The 16633-nt window shown below is 39.9% G+C and overlaps 1 pseudogene; it reads right to left on the bottom strand.

Annotated features, from left to right (window-relative positions):
• Positions 1-159: 159 nt before the first annotated feature.
• On the bottom strand, positions 160-15215 carry LOC102842400 (annotated as a pseudogene).
• Between the last annotated feature and the right edge of the window lie 1418 nt (positions 15216-16633).

Raw genomic sequence — 16633 nt, 5'->3', positions numbered from 1 at the left:
CTGCAGTAACTTTTCTAACTATGGATCATCGTTCCTTCTGTGGCAGATTTGCACATTTCCTCTAGTGTATTTGGTACAACTGTCTCAAAGTAACCTACAGCTTTCCTGACAGCTCCTCGCTCTCTCCTGTTAAGAACTGTAGCCCTATCTGCTGAATTTTTAGAACCATCTAGTACCATATCCACCACTTCCAGCACCAGATCCATAACCACCATCATAAGGACTGCCCGAGCTTCTTCCACCAAAACTGCCCCCCACCTTTCATGGGTCCATAATGTAATTGTTGTTATCCACTATAATTTCCAAAATTATTATAATTCCCACCACCACCATAGTTACCACTGCCAAAATTTCCTCCTTCATTGTAACCACCATTTCATTTTCTCCACCATCACCACCGTATCCACTGCCTTGGCTTCCATATCCTGGTCCACCACCACCATAGCCCCCTCTACTACTATAACCAGAACCACCTCCATAGTTGCCACCATAACTACCTCTGCTGCTACCACCTCTACCACCACAGCCTCCTCTTCCACCGAAGTTTCCACCACGGCCAAAGTTCCCTCCACCTCCTCCAAAGTTTCCTCCATAGCCCATAAAGTTGCCAGATCCACCTACATGACCTCTCTGTGATCCAGCAAATTGCATATCTTGCTTAGAAAGGGCCTTTTTCTCCTCACAAATGTGTCCATTAATAATGTGGTATTTCTGAACAACAACTTTATCAACTGTATCACAGAGTCCTGGTGTGGTGCTATGGGTTAATGCACCAGACTGCAAAGCTGTGAACTGCAATGTTGTGTGAACTGCTCCTCGGCAACCCTATATAGGGTTGCTATGGGTCAGAATCGACTCGAAAGCACTTAACAACAACAACAACAAATCACGATCATCAAAATTTGCAAAAGTAAATACCTTACGATCCAGCAATTCCTCTACTTGGTATATATACGAGCCATAACATGAGTAGATATATGCACACCAATATTCATAGCAGCACTATTTACAATAGCAAAAAGATGGAAACAGCCTAAGTACCCATCAATTGAAGAATGGATAAACAATTTGTGGTACATATACCTAATGGAATATTACGCTACCTTGAAGAATAACAAGGAAGCTGCAAACCACCGCATATCATGGATGAACATTGAGGACATTATGTTGAGTGAAATTACTCCGTAACAAAAGGAGAAATACTGCATAGGACCACTACTATAAAAGTCTAAGAAAAAGAACCCATACTTTAGGGGGAGGATTCTTTGCTGGTTACCACAATGTAGGGGGTGGGGTGAGGGGAGGGAGGGAAAGGTATAACACAGGGTAGGGAATAGACACAGGACAGTTTGGGTGCTAGTGAGGGGAGCAATACACAAGAAGGGGGAGGGGAATGGAAGAACAAAGCGGAGGGGAAAACTATTAGGCAGGTTTGCATGGGCTAAGTGGGACAGAGGTAAATAATGATCTATGTACAACCTTGGAACAACAGGGCTCTAGGATACAGGGATTGAGACATGGTTGGAATAGGGAAAAGGGTGGAAATAATGTTAAGATGCTTGTCTGTCTTTTGAATCTTGGTTTCCCTGGCATGCCATTATAAAATAGACACTCGAGGGAGAGTGAAAGGAATAGCCAGAAATATCACCATAGAAAGCTTGCAAGTCCATCTTCTGCCTATAACTGATTGGAATACCTAAAATAGGGCTACAACATGCCCAGTGAAGGAGGCTTCCTGCTGAACCACATCCAGAATCTTCTGAGGTGGAAAATTTCTGCTTGAAAGGACAAGCAGACCAGCCTGGAGTGTCAAGAAGAATAGAAGATACTTCCTGAAACAAAGACTGACAGGAAAATACAAAACAATATAGGAAGTCCGACTGCTTACTACAAGAACAAGCAAGTTACTTGCCTAGGAGACATCAAGGCAAGTGGTTGGGTCCCCTCAGGGCAAACCCCTTCCAAGACTAAGACTCAATGGGAACACACGCTCTGATTGGTTCATCACCAGTAAGGGGAAGGGGGGCGAGTTGGGAAACAGCAATGAAGCTGGGAGCTAAGCCCTACAACGTTCAATAGACTCCTGTGAGCCCAGGTGGAGAACTGGTTGGCCAGCAGTGTAGCAAAACCTGGTGACTCTTTGGCCCAGAGTCAGTGACATAGCCAAAGAAGACTAGAGTAGAGAGTGAAGCGTCCAGTTGATATGAAGAGAGGGCAAATGCATAAGAACACTCACACTTGCAGATAATACCCACTTAACCTGGCTTCAATGACTAGATGATCAGAGCTCAACTAGAAGAAGAAAGTAGAGGGAAAAAAGGGTAATCTGATACAATTTGATGAACTTGACCTACACATATGGATGCAGTAGCTCAAAAGAGGATCCTTCCCATCCCCTCCATACATAGAGTAGACAGGGATGGACAACTTGGACATTGGCTATCCAAAAGGGAAGGGGACTACAAAGGCAAGAAGTGACTGACTTACAAGCTTTCAAGAGGGAGCCTAGATCCAGGGGCCACGGAGGAAGGTAAACTCTCCAATGAGCAGTATCCAATCTGTCTGGGCAGGGCTGATGAAAGGAAATGTGAATAGGTCTCTTGTGATACAATAGTGAATAATTGTTATCGGACAGATTGTGAGGGTTGGAAATGTAAAGGTAGACGTTTAGTAGGAAAAGGAGGGGAGTGATTGACTTTGCAGTCTAGGAGTGGAGGTCTCTGGTACCATCAAGGGAGAAGAACAGAGAGTGGGAATCCCTACCCAGAGAAGCGGTGATGCCAGAGATGGAGGCAGAGATGAAGACGTGGAGAGATGGAGCAGTTGGGGACTTTAGACCCAGAGAGGGAGAGTGACTGTGTGCTGATGACCCAGGGGCAGGCTTGGTTGATGATGCATGGAGGAGATTGTAACCATGGAAATGAAATGATATACGATAAAATGAATGTAAAGCTAATGTTCTCCCATGTAAACTATCACATAATTCACAATGAAACATTAAAAAAAAAAGTTGCCAAAGCAAATCATTTCTTTTTTCCACCTTGTCTGTTTCCATAACTTCTATGGCTTCAATCTTGCCATACTTTTCAAAGTAGTCTCTCAAATTATAGTCTTCTGTGTCTTCTTTAATTCCACCAACAAAAAGTTTCATCACTTTTAGATGGGCACCAGACTTTACAGAATCCTATCTAGAAACAGGTCTCTTTGATTCCACTACATGTCCATCAACCTTGTGTGGCCGGGCGCACATTGCTGCATGGCTCTCTCCAACACAAGAGTAAGTCACAAAACCAAAGCCTTTGGATCGTTTTGTTTGAGGATCTCTCATCACCACAGAATCTGTGAGTGTGCCAAACTTCTCTAAATATTCTCTTAAATTATCATCTGTAGTTTCAAAGCTCAGACCACCAAGAAACATTTTTTGCAACTGCTCTGGTTCCTTTGGATCATGACTCTCCGTTTTGAGACCAGACTTGTCTCTTCCCCCTCAAATTTCAGAATCTCAGTTTTTATAGTGGAAAAAGGGTTTTCATTTCCTCAATGGCTCAAATAACAGTTTAACAATTGAGTATTTATAGAGGCATCCAAAGCATATTATACTCATACATTGAAATCTTGATAGATTAAATGATTCTTTATCTGTTGTTGTTGTTTTGCCTTCAGTTCCTACTCACAGCAACCGTCTATAGGACTTCCAAGGAGCAACTGGTGGGTGTGAACCACCAACTTTGTGGTTAGCAGTCCAGTGTCAACCCCATAGAACTACATCAGGACAGAAATTAAATGACTTGCCTAGTGTCACATAGTTGGTTAGAGGTGAGCTGGGTCAAGCACCAAGTGCCTTTGTTTTCAATCCACTGCCTTTCCCACAAGTCTACTGATGCCAAAATAACAAAATTCTTATACCATCATTGTTGTTAAGTGCCTTCAAGTCGATTCCGACTCACAGCGCTGCTGTATAGGGTTTCTGAGGACTAGTTGGTGAGTTTGAATTGCCATCCTTGCAGTCCCATCCAACCTTGCAGTTGAGTGCTTATCATACAGCGTCACATTTAACACAAACCAAAATGAATTGTAAGGTTATATCTAATTTAGGAATGTCTTAATAAGACTCATCATTGTGAACACCTGAAATCCAATGTTGTTGTTGTTATGTGCCGTGGAGTCGGTTCCAGCTCATAGCGACCTCTAGTACAGGGTTTCCGAGGCTGTAAACCTTTTCGGGCTAGGAACCGCAAGGTCAGCAGTTCGAAACTACCAGCTGCTCCGCTGGAGAAAGATGAGACTTTCTACTCCCGTAAAGATTTACAGCCTTGGAAACCCTGTCCAGGGTCGCTATGGGTCGGAACCGACTCGACGGCACTTAACAACAACAACAACAACAATAAACCTTTTCGGGAGCAGAAAACCTAACCTTTCTCCCATGTAACAGTTGGTAGTTTTGAACTTCTTACCCTGAGGTTTGCAGCCCGATTTGTAACCACTATGCTACCAGAGCTCCTTTGAAACCCAATAGGTAGACATTAATGTCAAGTGGGGAGTGCTGGTGTGGCGCTGTGGGTTAATGCTCTGTATTGCAAGGTTGATTTGAACTGTAAGGTCAGTGATTCAAGCTCACCAGTTACTCCTTGGAAACCCTATACAGGGTTGCTATGAGTCAGAAACGACTGCTGTTGTTATGGTTATGTGCCATGGAGTCGGTTCCGACTCATAGCTACCCTCTTCCAGGTTTCCAAGGCTGTAAATCTTTACGGGAGCAGAAAGCCTCATCTTTCTCCCATGGAACAGCTGGTAGTTTCGAACTGCTGACCTTGTGGTTCGCAGCCTGTAACCACCACACTACCAACGCTACCGACTGTACAGCACTTACAACAATAACAATGTCAAGTGGAGGGTCAGTGAAAAAGGGGAAGACCTCCAAAGAGATGGATTGGTACAGTGGCAGAAACAATGGGCTCAAGGCTAACAATAGTTTTGAGGATGGTGCAGGATTAGGCAATGCTTTGTACTGTTGTGCACAGGGTCACTGAGTCAGAACCGACTTGATGGCACATAGCAACAATAATGTAAATTTCCAGATCATGATTATATTGGCCACAATACACTGATTATCATGAGACTTTTCTCCTTAAGAAGAGGATTGCATATGTTCTGTACCTTTACTACTGCACTCTCTCTCATTCTGTTCATCCTACGTACCTCTTGTTATTTGCTGTCCTGTCAGCTCCTACTCAAGGTGACCTTAAGTATAACAGAACAAAACATTGTCCTGTCATGCTCTGTCTTCATGATCTTTGAGATCTTTGAGCTCGTTGCTATGACTATTGTGTCAATACATCTCACCAAGGTTTTCCCTCACTTTCTACTAAGCATGATGCCCACTTGGCTCATTACTTTTCTGCTCCCTTTTAAAGACAAATTCTGGCATTGTTTATCCTATGGTTAATCTTAGCTCCTTACACCTAAATCTACCATCATCAGAAATGTTTTTAGGTGCCATCAAGCTGGTTCCAACTCATAGCAACCCTATGCACAAGAGAATAAAATACTGCACAATCCTGAATCATCCTCACAATCATCAAGCTTGAGTACATTGTTGCTGACATAATGCCAATCTATATCATTGGGTGTCTTCCTCTTTTCCGCTGGCCCTCCACTTTACCAAAAATGATGTCGTTTTCCAGGGATTGGCCCCTCATGATAGCGTGTCTGAAGTATGAGAGACACAATTGTATCATCCTGACTTCGAGGAGCGTTCTGGCTGTACATCTTCCAACACAGATCTATTTGTTCTTCTGGGAGACCATGATGCTTTCAATATTTTTTTGCCAACACCATCATTCAAATGCATTAATTCTTCTAAGGTCTTCTTTATTCATTGTCCAACTTTTATATGCATAAGAGGTAACTGAAAATACCATGGTTTGTGTTAGGGGCAGCTTAGTCCTCAAACTGTTATCAATTTAAAGAGGTTTTGTGCAACAGATTTGCCTAATGAAAAAATCATTGATCTCTTGACTGCTGCTTCCATGAGTATTTATTGTGGATCCAAGCAAAATGAAATATTTGACCACTTCAGTCTTTCTCCATTTACCATGATGTTATTTATCGTTCCAGTTGATTTTGCTTTCTTTATACTGAAGTGTAATCCATACTTTGATCTTCATCAATAAGCATTTTAAGTCTCCGTGACTTCCACCAAGCAATGTTGTGTCATCTGCATATTGCAGGTTGTTAATGAGTTTTCCTCCAATCTTCATGCTACATTTGCTCAGCATACAGATTGAATATGTATGGTTAAAGGAGTCAATGCTAGCACACACTTTTCCTGATATTAAACTAGTCAATATATCCTTGTTCTGTTTGAATGACTGATTGACTGCCTCTTGGTGTATGTACAGGCTCTCCATGAGCACAGTTAAGTTTTCTGGAATACCCATTCTTTGAAATGTTGATCTGTGCTTGTCATGAACCATAGAGTCGAAAGCCTCTGCATAGTCAATAAAGCCAAATAAACATCTTTTTGTTATTCTCTGTTTTCAGTCAAGATCCATCTGAGATCAGCAAGAGTATTCCTAGTTCCACATCCTCTTTTGAATCTAGCTTGAATTTTTGATCATTCCCTGTGGATGTATCGTTACAGCCTTTTTTGAGTTATCTTCATTAAAATTTTACTTGCTTGTGATATAATTGATATTGCTCGATAGTTTCTACATCCCGTTGGGTCACCACTCCTTGGAATGGGCACAAATATGGATCTCTTCCAATTAGTTGATCAGGTAGCTGTCTCCCAAATTTCAGGGCATAGATGAGTGAATACCTCCAGAGTTGCATCAGTTTGCTGAAATATTTCAATTTGTATTCAGTCAATTTCTGGAGCCTTGGGGTTTTTGTTTGTTTGTTTGTGCATTTGTTTTTCCAGTGTCTTCAGTGCAGCTTGGATTTCTTCCTTTAGTACCATCAGTTCTTGATCCTGGTACTGAAGTAGTTGAACATGAACCATTTCTTTTGGCACAACACCTCTGTGTATTCCTTCCATCTTCTTTTGATGCTTCCTGTATCATTCAATACTTTGCCCGTAGGATCCTTCAATACTTCAAATTCAGGTTTGAATTTTTTCTACAGTTCTTGCAATTTGAGAAATGCTGAGTGTGTCCTTCCTTTTTGGTTTTCTAGCTCCAGGTCTTTGCACATTTCTTTATAATATTTGTCTGTGTCTTCCCTAGCTGTCCTTTGAAATTTTCTGCTTAGCTCTTTTAGTTCCTCAGTTCTTCCATTTGCATTAGCATCTCTACACTGGAGAGCAATTTACAGGGTCTTTTCTGACAACCAATTTGATCTTCTCTTTCTTTCCTGTCTTTTAAATAACCATTTGCTTTATTCCTGTGTAATGTGTTTGATGTCGCCTCTCAGTTCTCCTGGTCTTTGGTCATTTGCATCTAATGCACCAAATCTATTCTTGAGAAGGTTTAAATTCAGGTGGGACATGTTCAAGGCCATATTTTGGTTCTCTTGAACTTATTTTAATTTTCTTCAGCTTCAGCCTGGACTTGCAAATGAACAATTCCGTAGTCAGTCCATGGCCTTGCTTTGGGTGATGACATTGAACTTTTCTTCATCTCTTTCCACAAATGTAGTCAATCTCATTCCTATGTATTTATCTGGTGAGGTCCATGTGTAGTCACCTTTTATGTTGTTTAAAAAAGATATTTGCAAATAATAAGTCTCAGACTTACAAAATTCTATCATGAGTTCTCTAGCATCATTGGTATCACCAACGCCATGTTTTCTGACTATTGATCCTGCCTCTTTGTTTCCAGCATTTGCATTCCATTCACTAATAATTATTCATCTTGTTTGCATGTTTGACCAATTTCAGACTGAAGACGTTGTTGTTGTTGTTAATAGCCATCGAGTTGGTTCTGACTCATCAGGACCCTGTTTAGGGTTTTCAAGTAGCAGCTGTTGAGTTTGAACTACTGACCTCGTAGTTCAAACCAACCTTGCAGTCTTTCTTTAGTGGTTGGTAAGTAACTTTGAATAATAGTGACATTAACTTGTCTTACTTGTTGTTAAGTGTTTTGAGATGGTCCTTACTTACAGTAAACCTATGCACAGCTGAACAACATACTGCCTGGTTTGTGCCATCCTCACAATCAGTGTTACACCTGAGCCCTTGCTAATGTCACCGTGTGACTCCATCTCATTGGAATCTTCCTCTTTTTTGCTGACCCTTCACTTTACCAAGTATGCTGTCTTTCTCCAGGAGCTGGTCCATGTTGATAATATGTTGGAAGTATAAGCGACGAAATCTTGCCATCCTGGCTTCTGTGGAGTATTGTGGCTGTACTTCTTTCAACACAAATTGGTTTGTTCTTCTGACAGTCTACAGTAATTTTAATAATCTTCTTCAATACAATAATATTTGAAAACTTATAATTTTCCTAGATCTATACTTTGTCCATTCCACGTTCAGATTATTAATGGATGTTTGCAACGGTTTCTCCTGAGTTTGAATTCCATTCATCCGCAAATGAAGGTCCTGAAAGCCTTACTCCATTTGTGTCATCATGGTTAACTCTACTTTGAGGAGGCAGCTCCTCCCTAGTTGTATTTTGAGTGTCTTCCAACCTGAGGGGCTCATCTTTTGTCACTATATCTATCAATGTTCTGGTGCGGTTCTGTTTAGAAGTAGTCCACTTTTCTTTCTTCCTAGTCTGTCTTAGTCTTGAAGCTCAGCTTTCTATCTACCACAGATACCCCTGTTGGTATTTAAAATACCAGTGGGATAGCTTCCAGCATCATAGCAACATGTAAGCCACCACAGTACAACAAACTGATAGATGAGTGGTTCAGAAATGTGATGAACTTTGAAAATAAAAACACCACACCTCAAAATTTCACCTAATTTCAAGAGAATTGGCTGGACGGAGTGTCTTAGCATTATTGATCTGCATGAGTAAAGTCAATGATTGAACAGTGTGTTTCTTCAGCTGTTGTATTTGAAATTTAAAGAGTTGATTAACTATCAGGTAAAGTTAGACTTGAGATCAAAGAAGATCATTGAAACTGGATACTTCGTTTTATTTAGCAATCCATCTTTAGTCTGATTCTTCTGTTATGTGTCCATTATGGGTGTAGAAGTCACTCACTTCTCAGTGAGTCCTACTGGGTAGATCTGCCTGTTTGTCCCACAGATAGTACTAAACTCAGAAACCTTATGGTCGAGGGAAGTGTACTGGGAGGTGTAACTTAAGCACAGTGAAGCAGGTAAAGAAATTTGCTTCAAAGTGAAGTTCGATTAAATTTCTTACTTCTGTTGATTCTGTTTTGGGCAAAGGTTATTTAAAAGAAATAAAACAAACACCTCAATAAACATTCTCATGAATATGCTATTAATTAATATTTTATAATATAGTTGTCAAAATTTGACTGTAGGTATATGCAAATCTTCACACATCTCAGTGTCTTCAGCATATTTTATGCAAATAGTTGTTAAGAATAAAAATTCTAATTTCAAATGAAGAAAATTCATGACATGCATCTTGGGTTGCGGTTTAATCACTGTATACCCAGGAAGGTATCGACAGTTGTCCTGTGGACGCTATTAAAGTTGCTGTCCAAGGTTAAATGAAATTGCAGTTTATCAGAGCAGCATTGAGGAAAGAAGGGAATCTGTTCATGGCTCTTGATTAATGCCAAGCGTGATCAACACAAGGGGGTTCATTAAGCTATACATCATGTGGGTAATTTAACATGTCATAGCGCCTGCTGTCTCCTTCGACTGTGCACAACTCTGAGTTTCAAAGTTGTAGCCATGATGCCACTAAACTCTCCATAGTAGAGTACCTCATACTTTTGCTGCTTTATGTTTTCCATAACGCTATGTTTATGTTTTCCACACCTATGAAGCATTTGACATCTTACTTAATCTGCTTGGGGGGCAAAACAATAAAAAAAAGATATTTTGAGCATTTCAGTGGACTCCCCAGCACATAAGAAAACTTATTAGGAAATTCTTCCACTTTCAGATTTTCTTTTCCACCAATCAATTATAGAGTCCTGGTGTGGCACTTGTAGGACAAGCACTAGACTGCTAACCACAAGGTTGGCAGTTCAAATCCACCAGCCGCTCTTCGGAAATCCTATACAGGGCCACTATGCGTCAACTCAACTGCACTTAACAACAACAATAACAATCAATTCTATAACCAAAGCCAAACCTACTGGTGTTTCGTCAATCTTGATTCCTAACAGTGCTCTCTAGCACTTCTGATACTGTAAATATTTACTGGAGCACACAGCATCATCTTTATCCCAAGGAGCAGCTGGTGGGTTTGAACTGCCAACCTGGAGCTTAGCATCCCAATATCTAACCCACAGCGCCATCAGGACTCCTTAATCAATTATATACATATGAGGCGTTCTGCTCCCGTAAAGATTAACAGCCTCGGAAACCCTATGCAGGGTCGCTATGAGTCGGAACCGACTCCACGGCACATAACAACAATAACAACAACATACATATTTTTTAACCTGATTTGATATTTTTAAAAAACCAAAAAACTATTTTTTAAATATGTTCATTAAATTCATGTTAATTTTTAATACTTTGACTTATCTATGTTGTTGTTGTTAAGTGCCGTCGAGTCGATTCCGACCCATAGCAACCCTGTATAGGGTTTCCAACTAGCAGCTGATGAGTTTGAACCGCCGACCTTGCAATTCAAACGATTTTGCAGTCTGGCGCATTAATCCACAGCGCCACCCCAGGACTCCTGATTTATCTATGTTGTTGTGCTAAGTGCCGTCGAGTCGATCCTGACCCATAGCGACCCTGTATAGGGTTTCCGGGGAATGGCTGGTGTGCTGGAACCGCCGACCTTGCAGTTCAAATGGCTTTGCTGTCTGGTGCAATAACCCACAGCGCCACACTAGGACTCCATAGGTAGCTAAAATGCTAATTTCACAATACACATTTACAAGGAATGTTTTCGTCATCATTCTCTCTTCAGTGGCGTCCTCTCAGTACTCTCTTACTCTGCTTATATGGTATCCATTTTTAAAGTTCATCTGACTTGGATAAATATTAACCACAAACTGTGACTTGAGGTCGATTATTAGTCATTTTATTATATATTGGAATGCCATTCAAAAAGTAATTGTGCATACAAACTTTTTCATGTCATTTCAGGTAATACACCTGACATAATAAATGAGGGAATAATTTGTGTTTATGTTTCACAGAATCTTCCCTCCTTCCCAACCCAATGCTCTTAATTTTCCTAAAAATGTTCAAGCTTTTAACTACAACCATAGGAGTTCTGATTTGGGCTCCCAGTTGTATACAACTTTTTTTCATTAATTTGCTCTACAAAATTAAATTTGCTAAGGAACTTTGGTAGCATAGTGGTTATGAATCGGGCTGCGAACCGCAAGGTCAGCAGTTCGAAACTGACAGCCGCTCCGTGGGAGAAAGATGAGGCTTTCTGCTCCCGTAAAAATTTATAGCCTCGGAAACCCTGTACAGGGTCGCTAAGAGTCGCAACCGACTCCATGGCAAACAACAACAGTGTTATTACTTCTGAGTGGAATTTTACAGATTATTAAAGAATTAAGATAGTTCTATGTTAAAGACAAAAAGCCAGCTATGATTTGCCATTTTACTTTATTTATTTATTTTTAAAAAATCTAATATATGGAATTTAATATAATCATGCTTTATCACTTTTACTTAAAGGTAGGCCCTCTCAGTCATAAAAGATTTTGGGGCATCCAATGAACTAGAGGCCGAGATCTCAGCCATAATGTCAGTGGACAGTGCAGGCAAGTACATGACCAGGAAAATATAAGCACATTGAATGCAATCTTAATATTAAACTGTTGGCCACAACACCTTAATGAGTAGGTTTCATTGTGTACTTCTTTTAGAATGCAATGAGTGCACATGTCAGTTTGTAATCTTTACAGTTCCCTTCAAGTTCCTAAAACATCTCAGTTTGGCAATTACCATGGTAGCTATAGCTTGGAATTACCCAATGTTTGGATTTATGGGCCTAATGTCATATTAAATTGGAAATGTCATGGTTACTTTTGGAGTTCTGGTGTGCTGCTGCAGGTTAATGCACTGGACTGCAAGATTGGTTTGTACCACAAGATCAGCAGCTCAAGCTCACCAGTTGCTCCTTGGAAACCCTGTATAGGATAGTTATGAGTCAGAACCGACTCAATGGCACTTAACAACAACAACATGGTTGCTTTTGAAAATGGACTCCCATATGATGTTATGATTCTTTTAGGAACAGCAACAACAAAAATACTAGAATTTTTTTTTTTTTTAATAGCAAAAACAACTCTCACTGATATGCAAACTATTCATCTATACTTGTTGGGGGAATCAACCATTCTTGGAATGCAGTAGAGATGCCATTTAAGAGTTGGTGAGACTAGGTAACAGCATTTAAAGACACACCTGAATAATGGAATGCAATTTTCATTTCTGATATTTTTGTACATGTGTGCATGCGTATTGCAGGCATTCTCTACAATATACTCAAAATAAACTGATTATTTAAATTGGGTGTTTGACAATGTATTTTAATTAGGTCCAAGACCAAATTAGAATGTCTAGTGAATACAAAATATGATCAAAAGCAGCACAGCATAAAGTGCTTTCTCTCCTGGTGTGCTAAGTAGGGAAGAGGTTTGAGTCACAACTCCCAGTCATTTATTTTAAGTATATGATGGATCTTCCCTGAAAAATTGCAAAGGTTATGCCAATAGTCAAGGACCTTTCCTTGAATACTTTTTTTAAAAGGTACTGTATTTTTTTCTGTCACCATTAATTACCTAGGGTTTATTTACAAGACAATAATTAATTATACCTCTGGGAAGCTCAAGAGTCAACATGAATCAAAGCGAGCTTGGTAAGGAACATGAAAGTCTCACATAATTAAGCAGGGCACTGGAGACCAATTGTTTATAGAATGATTTTGTTGGAGCTAATTGACACTAATTATTTAATCTGATTTTATTCTTCCTGGCTATTCTTCTAGAGAGTCACTCCTTTCTGCTAATGATGCACACAGAACCATCAAGGTGTTCTAGGCCTCCATTTCAGTGTAGCCAGAATTCTCTATAGAGAATTCATCTTGTTCTGAATACTTTCACAATATGATAGGAAGTGTTATATAAAACAAACCACAGAAGAAACCTGCACATGAACAATGGTAAAAGCACATATCCAGTAGTAACAAGTGTCATTGTCTATTACCCTTTTATTAGTGAAGACTAGTCTAGTTTTTACTCAGATTTAAATTATAGAATAATCCAACTATATGAGGTCAAAAGGGACATATTTACCCAAGAAAGGGATGTATTTAGCCAAGGATTAAGTTCAGAAGGAGGAATGGAAACAGGAAACACAGGGAGGAAGTGAGATACTTGATGTTACACAGAGAGGATTGCAATCAAAGAGATGAAAAAAGATGAATAAAAATTGTTGAATGTAAAACTGAGGATCTGCTCTGTGAACCCTCACCCAACTCACAATAAAAAGTTTAAAAACATGTAACAAACTCATGCTTCCCACACTATTTTTTTTTAAATGTTTTATTGTGAATTACATGATAGTTTACATGGGAAGACAGTAGTTTTACATTCATTCTATCACAAATCATCTCAATGCCATGGTTACAATCCCCTCCATGCATCATCAACCAACCAAAGGGTATACATGAAAGACTGCCTCCCGCTCCCCGCAGTTGCTCTCCCTCTCTGGATCTCAAGTCCCCAGCTGCTCCATCGCATGTCATCCTCTTTGCCTCCCTCTCAGGCATCACTGCTTCTCTGGATAGGGTCCTGCTCTCCACTCTTCTCTGTTGATGGTCCTAGGGACCTCCGTTCCTAGACTGGAAAGTTAAATCACTCCATTCCTTGCTATAAAAGTCTACCTTTACATTTCCAACCCTCACAATCAGTCCTGATAACAATTATTCACTATTGTACTATTGTATCACAAGAGACCCGTCTGCATTTCATTGCATCAGCCCCACCTAGACAGATTGGATACTACTCACTGGAGATTCTACTTTCCTCCAGGCCCTCTGAAGTAGGTTCACTCTTTTTTTTTTTTTTTTTTAATCCCACACTATTTTTATACACAGAATAAGGTGTTGACCACAATGTGGCTGAAAAGAAAATTAGCAAGTTGATTTAGTTGCCTAAGTAAAAATAAATATTCTAGTGACAGATATGGTGAAACTTAGGGATCATATGGGAGCATGCCATTTACTGTACAAGATCTATGCTGATGGATAAATGAAAAAGATGAGAAATATGCTGCATAATTTAAAAGCATGCTTTATGAGTTGTATTTTATAGTACCAAGTGTCTTGGTGGTCTCTACTGTTGTACTGCCCCTCCTCTAAATATCATTATTCTTTAGCAGCATTCCACCAGCCATTGGTCATACTGTGCAGTATTTCTCTAGCACTGGAATCTCTGGCACCAATACTTCAAATACCAGCAGGGTCATGTATGGTCTACAGGTTTCACTGGAGATTTCAGGCGAAGATCATTTACAAAATAAAGGTCTGGCAATCTACTTTTGAAAATTAGTCAGTGAAAACTCTATGGATTAGGAGAAAATATTTTCTGAATGGACCCAAGCATGACAGTAATGGTGAAGATGGCAGAGGACCAAGCCCGACTTTGTTTTGTTATAGACGAGTTGAAGCCAACTTGATGGTTAGTTCACCTCAACCAAATGGCAGCATTTACAATTGTGGAAATCAAAGATGGACAGTCATTTACAGATTGTACTCTCGGATTTATTAGCTTCAGAACCTTGGAGTAGATTCAGGCTGCAGCATTTTGTAAAGGATTTAGACTCTAAATAATTTCTAGTTAAGAAGCAAAGAAAAATGGCATCTCTGTTCTCCTGGTAATACTATGACATGTATTTGTTTTGAGATCGCTCTCACCTACCTCAGGGAACCTGGCAGCTTGTATGATAAGCGCTGGACTACAAAACACAGGGTCAGCGGTTTGATATCACCAGCCACTCCTTGGAAGAAAGATGAGGCTTTTTGCCCCTGCAAAGATTTACAGCTTCAGAAACCAAGGGTAGCTAAGAATTGGAACCATCTCCACAGTACTTAACAACACCGACACCTACCTCTTTGCAAATCCTCCTTCACCTTTTCTGGTGACATCCTAAACTAGTCTATATTCATCTCTGTTCTAAATCATTTCCGCCTGATTTATTTTCTTCTCTGCATTACAATGAATCATTTCCCCCTCAATATCTTACTTTGTTTTGGAGGGACAAGTTGATTTTGAAGGGCTCATTCCTCACATCCTTGCCTGTTCTGGATTTTAACAACATTTTTGTTCACTGTGAAGTACCCTGAGGAACTTAGTATAATGGAAGGGTTTAGACACGAAAATAAATATTTCAGGACATTGTAAAAAATACAAATGGATGATTCCAAGTAGAAGGCCATTTACTCAGTTGGCAGGTTGGAAGGGATCAGGTGGAGGGGATCCTAGCAAAAATAAGGAATAGTTAGGCCAGGCCATCTCTCCTGCTTGCTTTGGAGACCTTCAGAAGCTTGATTAGAACCTGGCCTTGAATTAAATAGCTAAATACTCCTATGACAAAGAGACCTTACGGGGATCAATTTTAGAATAAGCAGATATAATAACAGCCCTTATTCTATGGCAAGCACTTTCTAAATGCTTTACATGTTTAACTCAATAACTCTTTCCAGTAATCATATAAGGAACAAAATTGGTTTGTATTTATTTATTTATCTCCTGTCTCTAGATGAGGAATCAGAGGCACTGAGTTTACTGAACGTGTCCAAGAGTATGTAACTCTTTAGTAATGGGCATGGGATTCATGCTTAGGTGGTCAGCTTAGAAAGCCAGACCTCTGAAGGGTTGTTGTTGTTGTTGTTAAGTGCCGTCTGAAGGGTACCGGCACTTTAATTCCCGTATTTTTGATCATTCTGGTTCTCATAAGAATCACATGGTCTCTGGAGGGTAGGCTCAGGCCTGAGTACATGTAAAAGCTGCCCTGCAGGTTGTGAAGTGCAGCCAGGATTGAGGAGCCTTGCAGTAGGCCTAGTAGTAGGAGCTCCTAAAGGCTGAAAAAGCATGTCAACAATTCTCCCAGCAGGAAGCAATTCTTCACCTTAACAAACTAAAGTCCACAGGTCCCTGTCTCCATATTTGTTAATAGATCAAAATTGTGATAAAGGTGGCCCTGGTGCAGGCTCAAATGGAAGGCTTCCTGGTTGACTAGACTATTCTCCCACTGATCTCATTTTAACAATCTGGCTTTCTCTCTTGAAAAGCCAACCTTCCTTCAACACACCTCAGTCACTCAATGTGTAAGTGTATGGAGAAACGTTGAGATGAAATCTGTGAGAAAAGGTTAATTTAAATGCAGTCTCATAACTCCATTTATTAATTTTAAAGACTTTTTTTAAAGAAACTTTTAATTTAGAAATTAAAAGTAATGTCTTATTGTCATGGTTAATTCTCACATGATACAAAAATATCTTTCTATAATTGTTTTGCTAGAATCAGGATCCAAATAAAGCCCATGCATTGCTTTTGGTCCATG

Source organism: Chrysochloris asiatica, unplaced genomic scaffold (assembly GCF_000296735.1).
Source record: "Chrysochloris asiatica unplaced genomic scaffold, ChrAsi1.0 scaffold00006, whole genome shotgun sequence".
In the NCBI taxonomy this organism is placed as follows: domain Eukaryota; kingdom Metazoa; phylum Chordata; class Mammalia; order Afrosoricida; family Chrysochloridae; genus Chrysochloris; species Chrysochloris asiatica.
Note: the sequence above shows the minus strand (reverse complement) of the source record. Positions and strands in the feature narration are given on the sequence as shown.